A 13205-nucleotide genomic window follows, 5' to 3' on the forward strand; every position below is an offset into this window, starting at 1 on the left:
CCCTGGAGATTGCCTGCGGCCACACTAAGCCGAAAGCGCCCGGTCTCGTCAGATCGCGGAAGCTAAGCGGCTTCAGGCCTGGTTAGTAGCTGCATGGGAGACCGGCTGTGAGCCCCAGGTGCTGCAGGCGTTTTTTTTGGGTTTGAGGCCCAATGGCTATGAGCACGCGTGGGAAGCCTCACCTTCAAGGCGCCGGAACGGCGCCCTGGAGGTTGCCTGCGGCCACACTAAGCCGAAAGCGCCCGCTCTCGTCAGATCGCGGAAGCTAAGCGGCTTCAGGCCTGGTTAGTAGCTGCATGGGAGACCGGCTGTGAACCCCAGGTGCTGCAGGCGTTTTTTTTGGGTTTGAGGCCCAATGGCTATGAGCACGCGTGGGAAGCCTCACCTTCAAGGCGCCGAAGCGGCGCCTTGGAGGTTGCCTGCGGCCACACTAAGCCGAAAGCGCCCGCTCTCGTCAGATCGCGGAAGCTAAGCGGCTTCAGGCCTGGTTAGTAGCTGCATGGGAGACCGGCTGTGAACCCCAGGTGCGGCAGGCGTTTTTTTGGGTTTGAGGCCCAATGGCTATGAGCACGCGTGGGAAACCTCACCTTCAAGGCGCCGGAACGGCGCCCTGGAGGTTGCCTGCGGCCACACTAAGCCGAAAGCGCCCGCTCTCGTCAGATCGCGGAAGCTAAGCGGCTTCAGGCCTGGTTAGTAGCTGCATGGTAGACCGGCTGTGAACCCCAGGTGCTGCAGGCGTTTTTTTGGGTTTGAGACCCAATGGCTATGAGCACGCGTGGGAAGCCTCACCTTCAAGGCGCCGGAACGGCGCCTTGGAGGTTGCCTGCGGCCACACTAAGCCGAAAGCGCCCGCACTCGTCAGATCGCGGAAGCTAAGCGGCTTCAGGCCTGGTTAGTAGCTGCAAGGGAGACCGGCTGTGAACCCCAGGTGCTGCAGGCGTTTTTTTTGGGTTTGAGACCCAATGGCTATGAGCACGCGTGGGAAGCCTCACCTTCAAGGCGCCGTAACGGCGCCCTGGAGGTTGCCTGCGGCCACACTAAGCCGAAAGCGCCCGCTCTCGTCAGATCGCGGAAGCTAAGCGGCTTCAGGCCTGGTTAGTAGCTGCATGGGAGACCGGCTGTGAACCCCAGGTGCTGCAGGTGTTTTTGGGGTTTGAGGCCCAATGGCTATGAGCACGCGTGGGAAGCCTCACCTTCAAGGCGCCGGAACGGCGCCGTGGAGGTTGCCTGCGGCCACACTAAGCCGAAAGTGCCCGCTCTCGTCAGATCGCGGAAGCTAAGCGGCTTCAGGCCTGGTTAGTAGCTGCATGGGAGACCGGCTGTGAACCCCAGGTGCGGCAGGCGTTGTTTTGGGTTTGAGGCCCAATGGCTATGAGCACGCGTGGGAAGCCTCACCTTCAAGGCGCCGGAACGGCGCCCTGGAGGTTGCCTGCGGCCACACTAAGCCGAAAGCGCCCGCTCTCGTCAGATCGCGGAAGCTAAGCGGCTTCAGGCCTGGTTAGTAGCTGCATGGGAGACCGGCTGTGAACCCCAGGTGCTGCAGGTGTTTTTGGGGTTTGAGGCCCAATGGCTATGAGCACGCGTGGGAAGCCTCACCTTCAAGGCGCCGGAACGGCGCCGTGGAGGTTGCCTGCGGCCACACTAAGCCGAAAGCGCCCGCTCTCGTCAGATCGCGGAAGCTAAGCGGCTTCAGGCCTGGTTAGTAGCTGCATGGGAGACCGGCTGTGAACCCCAGGTGCGGCAGTCGTTTTTTTGGGTTTGAGGCCCAATGGCTATGAGCACGCGTGGGAAGCCTCACCTTCAAGGCGCCGGAACGGCGCCCTGGAGGTTGCCTGCGGCCACGCTAAGCCGAAAGCGCCCGCTCTCGTCAGATCGCGGAAGCTAAGCGGCTTCAGGCCTGGTTAGTAGCTGCATGGGAGACCGGCTGTGAACCCCAGGTGCTGCAGGCGTTGTTTTGGGTTTGAGGCCCAATGGCTATGAGCACGCGTGGGAAGCCTCACCTTCAAGGCGCCGGAACGGCGCCCTGGAGGTTGCCTGCGGCCACACTAAGCCGAAAGCGCCCGCTCTCGTCAGATCGCGGAAGCTAAGCGGCTTCAGGCCTGGTTAGTAGCTGCATGGGAGACCGGCTGTGAACCCCAGGTGCTGCAGGCGGTTTTTTGGGTTTGAGGCCCAATGGCTATGAGCACGCGTGGGAAGCCTCACCTTCAAGGCGCCGGAACGGCGCCCTGGAGGTTGCCTGCGGCCACACTAAGCCGAAAGCGCCCGCTCTCGTCAGATCGCGGAAGCTAAGCGGCTTCAGGCCTGGTTAGTAGCTGCATGGGAGACCGGCTGTGAACCCCAGGTGCTGCAGGCGTTGTTTTGGGTTTGAGGCCCAATGGCTATGAGCACGCGTGGGAAGCCTCACCTTCAAGGCGCCGGAACGGCGCCATGGAGGTTGCCTGCGGCCACACTAAGCCGAAAGCGCCCGCTCTCGTCAGATCGCGGAAGCTATGCGGCTTCAGGCCTGGTTAGTAGCTGCATGGGAGACCGGCTGTGAACCCCAGGTGCTGCAGGCATTGTTTTGGGTTTGAGGCCCAATGGCTATGAGCACGCGTGGGAAGCCTCACCTTCAAGGCGCCGGAACGGCGCCCTGGAGGTTGCCTGCGGCCACACTAAGCCGAAAGCGCCCGCTCTCGTCAGATCGCGGAAGCTAAGCGGCTTCAGGCCTGGTTAGTAGCTGCATGGGAGACCGGCTGTAAACCCCAGGTGCTGCAGGCGTTGTTTTGGGTTTGAGGCCCAATGGCTATGAGCACGCGTGGGAAGCCTCACCTTCAAGGCGCCTTGGAGGTTGCTTGCGGCCACACTAAGCCGAAAGCGCCCGCTCTCGTCAGATCGCGGAAGCTAAGCGGCTTCAGGCCTGGTTAGTAGCTGCATGGGAGACCGGCTGTGAACCCCAGGTGCTGCAGGCGTTGTTTTGGGTTTGAGGCCCAATGGCTATGAGCACGCGTGGGAAGCCTCACCTTCAAGGCGCCGGAACGGCGCCTTGGAGGTTGCCTGCGGCCACACTAAGCCGAAAGCGCCCGCTCTCGTCAGATCGCGGAAGCTAAGCGGCTTCAGGCCTGGTTAGTAGCTGCATGGGAGACCGGCTGTGAACCCCAGGTGCTGCAGGCGTTGTTTTGGGTTTGAGGCCCAATGGCTATGAGCACGCGTGGGAAGCCTCACCTTCAAGGCGCCGGAACGGCGCCTTGGAGGTTGCCTGCGGCCACACTAAGCCGAAAGCGCCCGCTCTCGTCAGATCGCGGAAGCTAAGCGGCTTCAGGCCTGGTTAGTAGCTGCATGGGAGACCGGCTGTGAACCCCAGGTGCTGCAGGCATTGTTTTGGGTTTGAGGCCCAATGGCTATGAGCACGCGTGGGAAGCCTCACCTTCAAGGCGCCGGAACGGCGCCCTGGAGGTTTCCTGCGGCCACACTAAGCCGAAAGCGCCCGCTCTCGTCAGATCGCGGAAGCTAAGCGGCTTCAGGCCTGGTTAGTAGCTGCATGGGAGACCGGCTGTGAACCCCAGGTGCTGCAGGTGTTTTTGGGGTTTGAGGCCCAATGGCTATGAGCACGCGTGGGAAGCCTCACCTTCAAGGCGCCGGAACGGCGCCGTGGAGGTTGCCTGCGGCCACACTAAGCCGAAAGCGCCCGCTCTCGTCAGATCGCGGAAGCTAAGCGGCTTCAGGCCTGGTTAGTAGCTGCATGGGAGACCGGCTGTGAACCCCAGGTGCGGCAGTCGTTTTTTTGGGTTTGAGGCCCAATGGCTATGAGCACGCGTGGGAAGCCTCACCTTCAAGGCGCCGGAACGGCGCCCTGGAGGTTGCCTGCGGCCACGCTAAGCCGAAAGCGCCCGCTCTTGTCAGATCGCGGAAGCTAAGCGGCTTCAGGCCTGGTTAGTAGCTGCATGGGAGACCGGCTGTGAACCCCAGGTGCTGCAGGCGTTGTTTTGGGTTTGAGGCCCAATGGCTATGAGCACGCGTGGGAAGCCTCACCTTCAAGGCGCCGGAACGGCGCCCTGGAGGTTGCCTGCGGCCACACTAAGCCGAAAGCGCCCGCTCTCGTCAGATCGCGGAAGCTAAGCGGCTTCAGGCCTGGTTAGTAGCTGCATGGGAGACCGGCTGTGAACCCCAGGTGCTGCAGGCGGTTTTTTGGGTTTGAGGCCCAATGGCTATGAGCACGCGTGGGAAGCCTCACCTTCAAGGCGCCGGAACGGCGCCCTGGAGGTTGCCTGCGGCCACACTAAGCCGAAAGCGCCCGCTCTCGTCAGATCGCGGAAGCTAAGCGGCTTCAGGCCTGGTTAGTAGCTGCATGGGAGACCGGCTGTGAACCCCAGGTGCTGCAGGCGTTGTTTTGGGTTTGAGGCCCAATGGCTATGAGCACGCGTGGGAAGCCTCACCTTCAAGGCGCCGGAACGGCGCCATGGAGGTTGCCTGCGGCCACACTAAGCCGAAAGCGCCCGCTCTCGTCAGATCGCGGAAGCTATGCGGCTTCAGGCCTGGTTAGTAGCTGCATGGGAGACCGGCTGTGAACCCCAGGTGCTGCAGGCATTGTTTTGGGTTTGAGGCCCAATGGCTATGAGCACGCGTGGGAAGCCTCACCTTCAAGGCGCCGGAACGGCGCCCTGGAGGTTGCCTGCGGCCACACTAAGCCGAAAGCGCCCGCTCTCGTCAGATCGCGGAAGCTAAGCGGCTTCAGGCCTGGTTAGTAGCTGCATGGGAGACCGGCTGTAAACCCCAGGTGCTGCAGGCGTTGTTTTGGGTTTGAGGCCCAATGGCTATGAGCACGCGTGGGAAGCCTCACCTTCAAGGCGCCTTGGAGGTTGCTTGCGGCCACACTAAGCCGAAAGCGCCCGCTCTCGTCAGATCGCGGAAGCTAAGCGGCTTCAGGCCTGGTTAGTAGCTGCATGGGAGACCGGCTGTGAACCCCAGGTGCTGCAGGCGTTGTTTTGGGTTTGAGGCCCAATGGCTATGAGCACGCGTGGGAAGCCTCACCTTCAAGGCGCCGGAACGGCGCCTTGGAGGTTGCCTGCGGCCACACTAAGCCGAAAGCGCCCGCTCTCGTCAGATCGCGGAAGCTAAGCGGCTTCAGGCCTGGTTAGTAGCTGCATGGGAGACCGGCTGTGAACCCCAGGTGCTGCAGGCGTTGTTTTGGGTTTGAGGCCCAATGGCTATGAGCACGCGTGGGAAGCCTCACCTTCAAGGCGCCGGAACGGCGCCTTGGAGGTTGCCTGCGGCCACACTAAGCCGAAAGCGCCCGCTCTCGTCAGATCGCGGAAGCTAAGCGGCTTCAGGCCTGGTTAGTAGCTGCATGGGAGACCGGCTGTGAACCCCAGGTGCTGCAGGCATTGTTTTGGGTTTGAGGCCCAATGGCTATGAGCACGCGTGGGAAGCCTCACCTTCAAGGCGCCGGAACGGCGCCCTGGAGATTTCCTGCGGCCACACTAAGCCGAAAGCGCCCGCTCTCGTCAGATCGCGGAAGCTAAGCGGCTTCAGGCCTGGTTAGTAGCTGCATGGGAGACCGGCTGTGAACCCCAGGTGCTGCAGGCGTTGTTTTGGGTTTGAGGCCCAATGGCTATGAGCACGCGTGGGAAGCCTCACCTTCAAGGCGCCTTGGAGGTTGCCTGCGGCCACACTAAGCCGAAAGCGCCCGCTCTCGTCAGATCGCGGAAGCTAAGCGGCTTCAGGCCTGGTTAGTAGCTGCATGGGAGACCGGCTGTGAACCCCAGGTGCTGCAGGCATTGTTTTGGGTTTGAGGCCCAATGGCTATGAGCACGCGTGGGAAGCCTCACCTTCAAGGCGCCGGAACGGCGCCCTGGAGGTTGCCTGCCGCCACACTAAGCCGAAAGCGCCCGCTCTCGTCAGATCGCGGAAGCTAAGCGGCTTCAGGCCTGGTTAGTAGCTGCATGGGAGACCGGCTGTGAACCCCAGGTGCTGCAGGCGTTGTTTTGGGTTTGAGGCCCAATGGCTATGAGCACGCGTGGGAAGCCTCACCTTCAAGGCGCCGGAACGGCGCCTTGGAGGTTGCCTGCGGCCACACTAAGCCGAAAGCGCCCGCTCTTGTCAGATCGCGGAAGCTAAGCGGCTTCAGGCCTGGTTAGTAGCTGCATGGGAGACCGGCTGTGAACCCCAGGTGCTGCAGGCATTGTTTTGGGTTTGAGGCCCAATGGCTATGAGCACGCGTGGGAAGCCTCACCTTCAAGGCGCCGGAACGGCGCCCTGGAGGTTGCCTGCGGCCACACTAAGCCGAAAGCGCCCGCTCTCGTCAGATCGCGGAAGCTAAGCGGCTTCAGGCCTGGTTAGTAGCTGCATGGGAGACCGGCTGTGAACCCCAGGTGCTGCAGGCGTTGTTTTGGGTTTGAGGCCCAATGGCTATGAGCACGCGTGGGAAGCCTCACCTTCAAGGCGCCGGAACGGCGCCTTGGAGGTTGCCTGCGGCCACACTAAGCCGAAAGCGCCCGCTCTCGTCAGATTGCGGAAGCTAAGCGGCTTCAGGCCTGGTTAGTAGCTGCATGGGAGACTGGCTGTGAACCCCAGGTGCTGCAGGCATTGTTTTGGGTTTGAGGCCCAATGGCTATGAGCACGCGTGGGAAGCCTCACCTTCAAGGCGCCGGAACGGCGCCCTGGAGGTTTCCTGCGGCCACACTAAGCCGAAAGCGCCCGCTCTCGTCAGATCGCGGAAGCTAAGCGGCTTCAGGCCTGGTTAGTAGCTGCATGGGAGACCGGCTGTGAACCCCAGGTGCTGCAGGCGTTGTTTTGGGTTTGAGGCCCAATGGCTATGAGCACGCGTGGGAAGCCTCACCTTCAAGGCGCCTTGGAGGTTGCCTGCGGCCACACTAAGCCGAAAGCGCCCGCTCTCGTCAGATCGCGGAAGCTAAGCGGCTTCAGGACTGGTTAGTAGCTGCATGGGAGACCGGCTGTGAACCCCAGGTGCTGCAGGCATTGTTTTGGGTTTGAGGCCCAATGGCTATGAGCACGCGTGGGAAGCCTCACCTTCAAGGCGCCGGAACGGCGCCCTGGAGGTTGCCTGCCGCCACACTAAGCCGAAAGCGCCCGCTCTTGTCAGATCGCGGAAGCTAAGCGGCTTCAGGCCTGGTTAGTAGCTGCATGGGAGACCGGCTGTGAACCCCAGGTGCTGCAGGCGTTGTTTTGGGTTTGAGGCCCAATGGCTATGAGCACGCGTGGGAAGCCTCACCTTCAAGGCGCCGAAACGGCGCCTTGGAGGTTGCCTGCGGCCACACTAAGCCGAAAGCGCCCGCTCTCGTCAGATCGCGGAAGCTAAGCGGCTTCAGGCCTGGTTAGTAGCTGCATGGGAGACCGGCTGTGAACCCCAGGTGCTGCAGGCATTGTTTTGGGTTTGAGGCCCAATGGCTATGAGCACGCGTGGGAAGCCTCACCTTCAAGGCGCCGGAACGGCGCCCTGGAGGTTGCCTGCGGCCACACTAAGCCGAAAGCGCCCGCTCTCGTCAGATCGCGGAAGCTAAGCGGCTTCAGGCCTGGTTAGTAGCTGCATGGGAGACCGGCTGTGAACCCCAGGTGCTGCAGGCGTTGTTTTGGGTTTGAGGCCCAATGGCTATGAGCACGCGTGGGAAGCCTCACCTTCAAGGCGCCGGAACGGCGCCTTGGAGGTTGCCTGCGGCCACACTAAGCCGAAAGCGCCCGCTCTCGTCAGATCGCGGAAGCTAAGCGGCTTCAGGCCTGGTTAGTAGCTGCATGGGAGACTGGCTGTGAACCCCAGGTGCTGCAGGCATTGTTTTGGGTTTGAGGCCCAATGGCTATGAGCACGCGTGGGAAGCCTCACCTTCAAGGCGCCGGAACGGCGCCCTGGAGGTTTCCTGCGGCCACACTAAGCCGAAAGCGCCCGCTCTCGTCAGATCGCGGAAGCTAAGCGGCTTCAGGCCTGGTTAGTAGCTGCATGGGAGACCGGCTGTGAACCCCAGGTGCTGCAGGCGTTGTTTTGGGTTTGAGGCCCAATGGCTATGAGCACGCGTGGGAAGCCTCACCTTCAAGGCGCCGGAACGGCGCCTTGGAGGTTGCCTGCGGCCACACTAAGCCGAAAGCGTCCGCTCTCGTCAGATCGCGGAAGCTAAGCGGCTTCAGGCCTGGTTAGTAGCTGCATGGGAGACCGGCTGTGAACCCCAGGTGCTGCAGGCATTGTTTTGGGTTTGAGGCCCTATGGCTATGAGCACGCGTGGGAAGCCTCACCTTCAAGGCGCCGGAACGGCGCCCTGGAGGTTGCCTGCGGCCACACTAAGCCGAAAGCGCCCGCTCTCGTCAGATTGCGGAAGCTAAGCGGCTTCAGGCCTGGTTAGTAGTTGCATGGGAGACCGGCTGTGAACCCCAGGTGCTGCAGGCATTGTTTTGGGTTTGAGGCCCAATGGCTATGAGCACGCGTGGGAAGCCTCACCTTCAAGGCGCCGGAACGGCGCCTTGGAGGTTGCCTGCGGCCACACTAAGCCGAAAGCGCCCGCTCTCGTCAGATCGCGGAAGCTAAGCGGCTTCAGGCCTGGTTAGTAGCTGCATGGGAGACCGGCTGTGAACCCCAGGTGCTGCAGGCGTTGTTTTGGGTTTGAGGCCCAATGGCTATGAGCACGCGTGGGAAGCCTCACCTTCAAGGCGCCGAAACGGTGCCCTGAAGGATGCCTGCGGCCACACTAAGCCGAAAGCGCCCGCTCTCGTCAGATCGCGGAAGCTAAGCGGCTTCAGGCCTGGTTAGTAGCTGCATGGGAGACCGGCTGTGAACCCCAGGTGCTGCAGGCGTTGTTTTGGGTTTGAGGCCCAATGGCTATGAGCACGCGTGGGAAGCCTCACCTTCAAGGCGCCGGAACGGCGCCTTGGAGGTTGCCTGCGGCCACACTAAGCCGAAAGCGCCCGCTCTCGTCAGTTTGCGGAAGCTAAGCGGCTTCAGGCCTGGTTAGTAGCTGCATGGGAGACCGGCTGTGAACCCCAGGTGCTGCAGGCATTGTTTTGGGTTTGAGGCCCAATGGCTATGAGCACGCGTGGGAAGCCTCACCTTCAAGGCGCCGGAACGGCGCCTTGGAGGTTGCCTGCGGCCACACTAAGCCGAAAGCGCCCGCTCTCGTCAGATCGCGGAAGCTAAGCGGCTTCAGGCCTGGTTAGTAGCTGCATGGGAGACCGGCTGTGAACCCCAGGTGCTGCAGGCGTTGTTTTGGGTTTGAGGCCCAATGGCTATGAGCACGCGTGGGAAGCCTCACCTTCAAGGCGCCGGAACGGCGCCCTGGAGGTTGCCTGCGGCCACACTAAGCCGAAAGCGCCCGCTCTCGTCAGATCGCGGAAGCTAAGCGGCTTCAGGCATGGTTAGTAGCTGCGTGGGAGACCGGCTGTGAACCCCAGGTGCTGCAGGCGTTGTTTTGGGTTTGAGGCCCAATGGCTATGAGCACGCGTGGGAAGCCTCACCTTCAAGGCGCCGGAACGGCGCCTTGGAGGTTGCCTGCGGCCACACTAAGCCGAAAGCGCCCGCTCTCGTCAAATCGCGGAAGCTAAGCGGCTTCAGGCCTGGTTAGTAGCTGCATGGGAGACCGGCTGTGAACCCCAGGTGCTGCAGGCATTGTTTTGGGTTTGAGGCCCAATGGCTATGAGCACGCGTGGGAAGCCTCACCTTCAAGGCGCCGGAACGGCGCCCTGGAGGTTGCCTGCGGCCACACTAAGCCGAAAGCGCCCGCTCTCGTCAGATCGCGGAAGCTAAGCGGCTTCAGGCCTGGTTAGTAGCTGCATGGGAGACCGGCTGTGAACCCCAGGTGCTGCAGGCGTTGTTTTGGGTTTGAGGCCCAATGGCTATGAGCACGCGTGGGAAGCCTCACCTTCAAGGCGCCGGAATGGCGCCCTGGAGGTTGCCTGCGGCCACACTAAGCCGAAAGCGCCAGATCCCGGAAGCTAAGCGGCTTCAGGCCTGGTTAGTAGCTGCATGGGAGACCGGCTGTGAACCCCAGGTGCTGCAGGCGTTGTTTTGGGTTTGAGGCCCAATGGCTATGAGCACGCGTGGGAAGCCTCACCTTCAAGGCGCCGGAACGGCGCCTTGGAGGTTGCCTGCGGCCACACTAAGCCGAAAGCGCCCGCTCTCGTCAGATCGCGGAAGCTAAGCGGCTTCAGGCCTGGTTAGTAGCTGCATGGGAGACCGGCTGTGAACCCCAGGTGCTGCAGGCATTGTTTTGGGTTTGAGGCCCAATGGCTATGAGCACGCGTGGGAAGCCTCACCTTCAAGGCGCCGGAACGGCGCCCTGGAGGTTGCCTGCGGCCACACTAAGCCGAAAGCGCCCGCTCTCGTCAGATCGCGGAAGCTAAGCGGCTTCAGGCCTGGTTAGTAGCTGCATGGGAGACCGGCTGTGAACCCCAGGTGCTGCAGGTGTTGTTTTGGGTTTGAGGCCCAATGGCTATGAGCACGCGTGGGAAGCCTCACCTTCAAGGCGCCGGAACGGCGCCTTGGAGGTTGCCTGCGGCCACACTAAGCCGAAAGCGCCCGCTCTCGTCAGATCGCGGAAGCTAAGCGGCTTCAGGCCTGGTTAGTAGCTGCATGGGAGACCGGCTGTGAACCCCAGGTGCTGCAGGCATTGTTTTGGGTTTGAGGCCCAATGGCTATGAGCACGCGTGGGAAGCCTCACCTTCAAGGCGCCGGAACGGCGCCCTGGAGGTTGCCTGCGGCCACACTAAGCCGAAAGCGCCTGCTCTCGTCAGATCGCGGAAGCTAAGCGGCTTCAGGCCTGGTTAGTAGCTGCATGGGAGACCGGCTGTGAACCCCAGGTGCTGCAGGCGTTGTTTTGGGTTTGAGGCCCAATGGCTATGAGCACACGTGGGAAGCCTCACCTTCAAGGCGCCGGAACGGCGCCTTGGAGGTTGCCTGCGGCCACACTAAGCCGAAAGCGACCGCTCTCGTCAGATCGCGGAAGCTAAGCGGCTTCAGGCCTGGTTAGTAGCTGCATGGGAGACCGGCTGTGAACCCCATGTGCTGCAGGCATTGTTTTGGGTTTGAGGCCCAATGGCTATGAGCACGCGTGGGAAGCCTCACCTTCAAGGCGTCGGAACGGCGCCCTGGAGGTTGCCTGCGGCCACACTAAGCCGAAAGCGCCCGCTCTCGTCAGATCGCGGAAGCTAAGCGGCTTCAGGCCTGGTTAGTAGCTGCATGGGAGACCGGCTGTGAACCCCAGGTGCTGCAGGCGTTGTTTTGGGTTTGAGGCCCAATGGCTATGAGCACGCGTGGGAAGCCTCACCTTCAAGGCGCCGGAACGGCGCCTTGGAGGTTGCCTGCGGCCACACTAAGCCCAAAGCGCCCGCTCTCGTCAGATTGCGGAAGCTAAGCGGCTTCAGGCCTGGTTAGTAGCTGCATGGGAGACCGGCTGTGAACCCCAGGTGCTGCAGGCATTGTTTTGGGTTTGAGGCCCAATGGCTATGAGCACGCGTGGGAAGCCTCACCTTCAAGGCGCCTTGGAGGTTGCCTGCGGCCACACTAAGCCGAAAGCGCCCGCTCTCGTCAGATCGCGGAAGCTAAGCGGCTTCAGGCCTGGTTAGTAGCTGCATGGGAGACCGGCTGTGAACCCCAGGTGCTGCAGGCATTGTTTTGGGTTTGAGGCCCAATGGCTATGAGCACGCGTGGGAAGCCTCACCTTCAAGGCGCCGGAACGGCGCCCTGGAGGTTGCCTGCGGCCACACTAAGCCGAAAGCGCCCGCTCTCGTCAGATCGCGGAAGCTAAGCGGCTTCAGGCCTGGTTAGTAGCTGCATGGGAGACCGGCTGTGAACCCCAGGTGCTGCAGGCGTTGTTTTGGGTTTGAGGCCCAATGGCTATGAGCACGCGTGGGAAGCCTCACCTTCAAGGCGCCGGAACGGCGCCTTGGAGGTTGCCTGCGGCCACACTAAGCCGAAAGCGCCCGCTCTCGTCAGATCGCGGAAGCTAAGCGGCTTCAGGCCTGGTTAGTAGCTGCATGGGAGACTGGCTGTGAACCCCAGGTGCTGCAGGCATTGTTTTGGGTTTGAGGCCCAATGGCTATGAGCACGCGTGGGAAGCCTCACCTTCAAGGCGCCGGAACGGCGCCCTGGAGGTTGCCTGCGGCCACACTAAGCCGAAAGCGCCCGCTCTCGTCAGATCGTGGAAGCTAAGCGGCTTCAGGCCTGGTTAGTAGCTGCATGGGAGACCGGCTGTGAACCCCAGGTGCTGCAGGCGTTGTTTTGGGTTTGAGGCCCAATGGCTATGAGCACGCGTGGGAAGCCTCACCTTCAAGGCGCCGGAACGGCGCCTTGGAGGTTGCCTGCGGCCACACTAAGCCGAAAGCAACCGCTCTCGTCAGATCGCGGAAGCTAAGCGGCTTCAGGCCTGGTTAGTAGCTGCATGGGAGACCGGCTGTGAACCCCAGGTGCTGCAGGCATTGTTTTGGGTTTGAGGCCCAATGGCTATGAGCACGCGTGGGAAGCCTCACCTTCAAGGCGCCGGAACGGCGCCCTGGAGGTTGCCTGCGGCCACACTAAGCCGAAAGCGCCCGCTCTCGTCAGATCGCGGAAGCTAAGCGGCTTCAGGCCTGGTTAGTAGCTGCATGGGAGACCGGCTGTGAACCCCAGGTGCTGCAGGCGTTGTTTTGGGTTTGAGGCCCAATGGCTATGAGCACGCGTGGGAAGCCTCACCTTCAAGGCGCCGGAACGGCGCCTTGGAGGTTGCCTGCGGCCACACTAAGCCGAAAGCACCCGCTCTCGTCAGATCGCGGAAGCTAAGTGGCTTCAGGCCTGGTTAGTAGCTGCATGGGAGACCGGCTGTGAACCCCAGGTGCTGCAGGCGTTGTTTTGGGTTTGAGGCCCAATGGCTATGAGCACGCGTGGGGAGCCTCACCTTCAAGGCGCCGGAACGGCGCCCTGGAGGTTGCCTGCGGCCACACTAAGCCGAAAGCGCCCGCTCTCGTCAGATCGTGGAAGCTAAGCGGCTTCAGGCCTGGTTAGTAGCTGCATGGGAGACCGGCTGTGAACCCCAGGTGCTGCAGGCGTTGTTTTGGGTTTGAGGCTCAATGGCTATGAGCACGCGTGGGAAGCCTCACCTTCAAGGCGCCGGAACGGCGCCTTGGAGGTTGCCTGCGGCCACACTAAGCCGAAAGCGCCCGCTCTCGTCAGATCGCGGAAGCTAAGCGGCTTCAGGCCTGGTTAGTAGCTGCATGGGAGACCGGCTGTGAACCCCAGGTGCTGCAGGCATTGTTTTGGG

At 62.0% G+C, this 13205-nt stretch overlaps 65 pseudogenes; all 65 read left to right on the top strand.

Moving 5' to 3' along the window:
* Positions 1-11: 11 nt before the first annotated feature.
* On the top strand, positions 12-129 carry LOC137553169 (5S ribosomal RNA; annotated as a pseudogene).
* An 85-nt stretch (positions 130-214) lies between these two features.
* LOC137550081 (5S ribosomal RNA) lies at positions 215-332 on the top strand (annotated as a pseudogene).
* An 85-nt stretch (positions 333-417) lies between these two features.
* LOC137552557 (5S ribosomal RNA) lies at positions 418-535 on the top strand (annotated as a pseudogene).
* An 84-nt stretch (positions 536-619) lies between these two features.
* Positions 620-737, top strand: LOC137552045 (5S ribosomal RNA; annotated as a pseudogene).
* An 84-nt stretch (positions 738-821) lies between these two features.
* Positions 822-939, top strand: LOC137553237 (5S ribosomal RNA; annotated as a pseudogene).
* An 85-nt stretch (positions 940-1024) lies between these two features.
* LOC137550804 (5S ribosomal RNA) lies at positions 1025-1142 on the top strand (annotated as a pseudogene).
* An 83-nt stretch (positions 1143-1225) lies between these two features.
* Positions 1226-1343, top strand: LOC137553243 (5S ribosomal RNA; annotated as a pseudogene).
* Positions 1344-1427: 84 nt separating this feature from the next.
* On the top strand, positions 1428-1545 carry LOC137550805 (5S ribosomal RNA; annotated as a pseudogene).
* An 83-nt stretch (positions 1546-1628) lies between these two features.
* On the top strand, positions 1629-1746 carry LOC137552869 (5S ribosomal RNA; annotated as a pseudogene).
* Positions 1747-1830: 84 nt separating this feature from the next.
* Positions 1831-1948, top strand: LOC137551734 (5S ribosomal RNA; annotated as a pseudogene).
* Positions 1949-2032: 84 nt separating this feature from the next.
* On the top strand, positions 2033-2150 carry LOC137550082 (5S ribosomal RNA; annotated as a pseudogene).
* Positions 2151-2234: 84 nt separating this feature from the next.
* On the top strand, positions 2235-2352 carry LOC137550083 (5S ribosomal RNA; annotated as a pseudogene).
* Positions 2353-2436: 84 nt separating this feature from the next.
* Positions 2437-2554, top strand: LOC137552962 (5S ribosomal RNA; annotated as a pseudogene).
* An 84-nt stretch (positions 2555-2638) lies between these two features.
* LOC137551599 (5S ribosomal RNA) lies at positions 2639-2756 on the top strand (annotated as a pseudogene).
* Positions 2757-2829: 73 nt separating this feature from the next.
* LOC137551278 (5S ribosomal RNA) lies at positions 2830-2947 on the top strand (annotated as a pseudogene).
* An 84-nt stretch (positions 2948-3031) lies between these two features.
* Positions 3032-3149, top strand: LOC137550084 (5S ribosomal RNA; annotated as a pseudogene).
* Positions 3150-3233: 84 nt separating this feature from the next.
* LOC137550085 (5S ribosomal RNA) lies at positions 3234-3351 on the top strand (annotated as a pseudogene).
* Positions 3352-3435: 84 nt separating this feature from the next.
* Positions 3436-3553, top strand: LOC137550017 (5S ribosomal RNA; annotated as a pseudogene).
* An 83-nt stretch (positions 3554-3636) lies between these two features.
* On the top strand, positions 3637-3754 carry LOC137552871 (5S ribosomal RNA; annotated as a pseudogene).
* Positions 3755-3838: 84 nt separating this feature from the next.
* On the top strand, positions 3839-3956 carry LOC137553338 (5S ribosomal RNA; annotated as a pseudogene).
* Positions 3957-4040: 84 nt separating this feature from the next.
* On the top strand, positions 4041-4158 carry LOC137550086 (5S ribosomal RNA; annotated as a pseudogene).
* An 84-nt stretch (positions 4159-4242) lies between these two features.
* Positions 4243-4360, top strand: LOC137550087 (5S ribosomal RNA; annotated as a pseudogene).
* An 84-nt stretch (positions 4361-4444) lies between these two features.
* LOC137552963 (5S ribosomal RNA) lies at positions 4445-4562 on the top strand (annotated as a pseudogene).
* An 84-nt stretch (positions 4563-4646) lies between these two features.
* On the top strand, positions 4647-4764 carry LOC137551600 (5S ribosomal RNA; annotated as a pseudogene).
* Positions 4765-4837: 73 nt separating this feature from the next.
* LOC137551279 (5S ribosomal RNA) lies at positions 4838-4955 on the top strand (annotated as a pseudogene).
* Positions 4956-5039: 84 nt separating this feature from the next.
* Positions 5040-5157, top strand: LOC137550088 (5S ribosomal RNA; annotated as a pseudogene).
* An 84-nt stretch (positions 5158-5241) lies between these two features.
* LOC137550089 (5S ribosomal RNA) lies at positions 5242-5359 on the top strand (annotated as a pseudogene).
* An 84-nt stretch (positions 5360-5443) lies between these two features.
* Positions 5444-5561, top strand: LOC137549751 (5S ribosomal RNA; annotated as a pseudogene).
* A 73-nt stretch (positions 5562-5634) lies between these two features.
* On the top strand, positions 5635-5752 carry LOC137550090 (5S ribosomal RNA; annotated as a pseudogene).
* An 84-nt stretch (positions 5753-5836) lies between these two features.
* Positions 5837-5954, top strand: LOC137552898 (5S ribosomal RNA; annotated as a pseudogene).
* An 84-nt stretch (positions 5955-6038) lies between these two features.
* On the top strand, positions 6039-6156 carry LOC137552579 (5S ribosomal RNA; annotated as a pseudogene).
* An 84-nt stretch (positions 6157-6240) lies between these two features.
* LOC137550092 (5S ribosomal RNA) lies at positions 6241-6358 on the top strand (annotated as a pseudogene).
* Positions 6359-6442: 84 nt separating this feature from the next.
* On the top strand, positions 6443-6560 carry LOC137553382 (5S ribosomal RNA; annotated as a pseudogene).
* Positions 6561-6644: 84 nt separating this feature from the next.
* Positions 6645-6762, top strand: LOC137549752 (5S ribosomal RNA; annotated as a pseudogene).
* A 73-nt stretch (positions 6763-6835) lies between these two features.
* Positions 6836-6953, top strand: LOC137553245 (5S ribosomal RNA; annotated as a pseudogene).
* Positions 6954-7037: 84 nt separating this feature from the next.
* Positions 7038-7155, top strand: LOC137553951 (5S ribosomal RNA; annotated as a pseudogene).
* Positions 7156-7239: 84 nt separating this feature from the next.
* Positions 7240-7357, top strand: LOC137550093 (5S ribosomal RNA; annotated as a pseudogene).
* Positions 7358-7441: 84 nt separating this feature from the next.
* Positions 7442-7559, top strand: LOC137550094 (5S ribosomal RNA; annotated as a pseudogene).
* Positions 7560-7643: 84 nt separating this feature from the next.
* LOC137552069 (5S ribosomal RNA) lies at positions 7644-7761 on the top strand (annotated as a pseudogene).
* An 84-nt stretch (positions 7762-7845) lies between these two features.
* Positions 7846-7963, top strand: LOC137549753 (5S ribosomal RNA; annotated as a pseudogene).
* Positions 7964-8047: 84 nt separating this feature from the next.
* On the top strand, positions 8048-8165 carry LOC137552212 (5S ribosomal RNA; annotated as a pseudogene).
* An 84-nt stretch (positions 8166-8249) lies between these two features.
* Positions 8250-8367, top strand: LOC137551467 (5S ribosomal RNA; annotated as a pseudogene).
* An 84-nt stretch (positions 8368-8451) lies between these two features.
* Positions 8452-8569, top strand: LOC137550095 (5S ribosomal RNA; annotated as a pseudogene).
* Positions 8570-8653: 84 nt separating this feature from the next.
* Positions 8654-8771, top strand: LOC137550097 (5S ribosomal RNA; annotated as a pseudogene).
* An 84-nt stretch (positions 8772-8855) lies between these two features.
* LOC137553550 (5S ribosomal RNA) lies at positions 8856-8973 on the top strand (annotated as a pseudogene).
* An 84-nt stretch (positions 8974-9057) lies between these two features.
* LOC137550098 (5S ribosomal RNA) lies at positions 9058-9175 on the top strand (annotated as a pseudogene).
* Positions 9176-9259: 84 nt separating this feature from the next.
* LOC137553049 (5S ribosomal RNA) lies at positions 9260-9377 on the top strand (annotated as a pseudogene).
* An 84-nt stretch (positions 9378-9461) lies between these two features.
* On the top strand, positions 9462-9579 carry LOC137552973 (5S ribosomal RNA; annotated as a pseudogene).
* An 84-nt stretch (positions 9580-9663) lies between these two features.
* On the top strand, positions 9664-9781 carry LOC137550099 (5S ribosomal RNA; annotated as a pseudogene).
* A 276-nt stretch (positions 9782-10057) lies between these two features.
* Positions 10058-10175, top strand: LOC137550100 (5S ribosomal RNA; annotated as a pseudogene).
* Positions 10176-10259: 84 nt separating this feature from the next.
* LOC137550806 (5S ribosomal RNA) lies at positions 10260-10377 on the top strand (annotated as a pseudogene).
* Positions 10378-10461: 84 nt separating this feature from the next.
* Positions 10462-10579, top strand: LOC137550101 (5S ribosomal RNA; annotated as a pseudogene).
* An 84-nt stretch (positions 10580-10663) lies between these two features.
* On the top strand, positions 10664-10781 carry LOC137551775 (5S ribosomal RNA; annotated as a pseudogene).
* An 84-nt stretch (positions 10782-10865) lies between these two features.
* Positions 10866-10983, top strand: LOC137553971 (5S ribosomal RNA; annotated as a pseudogene).
* Positions 10984-11067: 84 nt separating this feature from the next.
* On the top strand, positions 11068-11185 carry LOC137550102 (5S ribosomal RNA; annotated as a pseudogene).
* Positions 11186-11269: 84 nt separating this feature from the next.
* On the top strand, positions 11270-11387 carry LOC137553631 (5S ribosomal RNA; annotated as a pseudogene).
* A 73-nt stretch (positions 11388-11460) lies between these two features.
* LOC137550104 (5S ribosomal RNA) lies at positions 11461-11578 on the top strand (annotated as a pseudogene).
* Positions 11579-11662: 84 nt separating this feature from the next.
* LOC137550105 (5S ribosomal RNA) lies at positions 11663-11780 on the top strand (annotated as a pseudogene).
* Positions 11781-11864: 84 nt separating this feature from the next.
* LOC137552071 (5S ribosomal RNA) lies at positions 11865-11982 on the top strand (annotated as a pseudogene).
* An 84-nt stretch (positions 11983-12066) lies between these two features.
* LOC137552252 (5S ribosomal RNA) lies at positions 12067-12184 on the top strand (annotated as a pseudogene).
* Positions 12185-12268: 84 nt separating this feature from the next.
* LOC137551735 (5S ribosomal RNA) lies at positions 12269-12386 on the top strand (annotated as a pseudogene).
* An 84-nt stretch (positions 12387-12470) lies between these two features.
* LOC137550106 (5S ribosomal RNA) lies at positions 12471-12588 on the top strand (annotated as a pseudogene).
* Positions 12589-12672: 84 nt separating this feature from the next.
* On the top strand, positions 12673-12790 carry LOC137551092 (5S ribosomal RNA; annotated as a pseudogene).
* An 84-nt stretch (positions 12791-12874) lies between these two features.
* Positions 12875-12992, top strand: LOC137552253 (5S ribosomal RNA; annotated as a pseudogene).
* Positions 12993-13076: 84 nt separating this feature from the next.
* LOC137550107 (5S ribosomal RNA) lies at positions 13077-13194 on the top strand (annotated as a pseudogene).
* The last annotated feature ends 11 nt before the right edge of the window (positions 13195-13205 follow it).

Source organism: Hyperolius riggenbachi, chromosome 2, assembly GCF_040937935.1.
Source record: "Hyperolius riggenbachi isolate aHypRig1 chromosome 2, aHypRig1.pri, whole genome shotgun sequence".
NCBI classification, from domain to species: Eukaryota; Metazoa; Chordata; class Amphibia; order Anura; family Hyperoliidae; genus Hyperolius; species Hyperolius riggenbachi.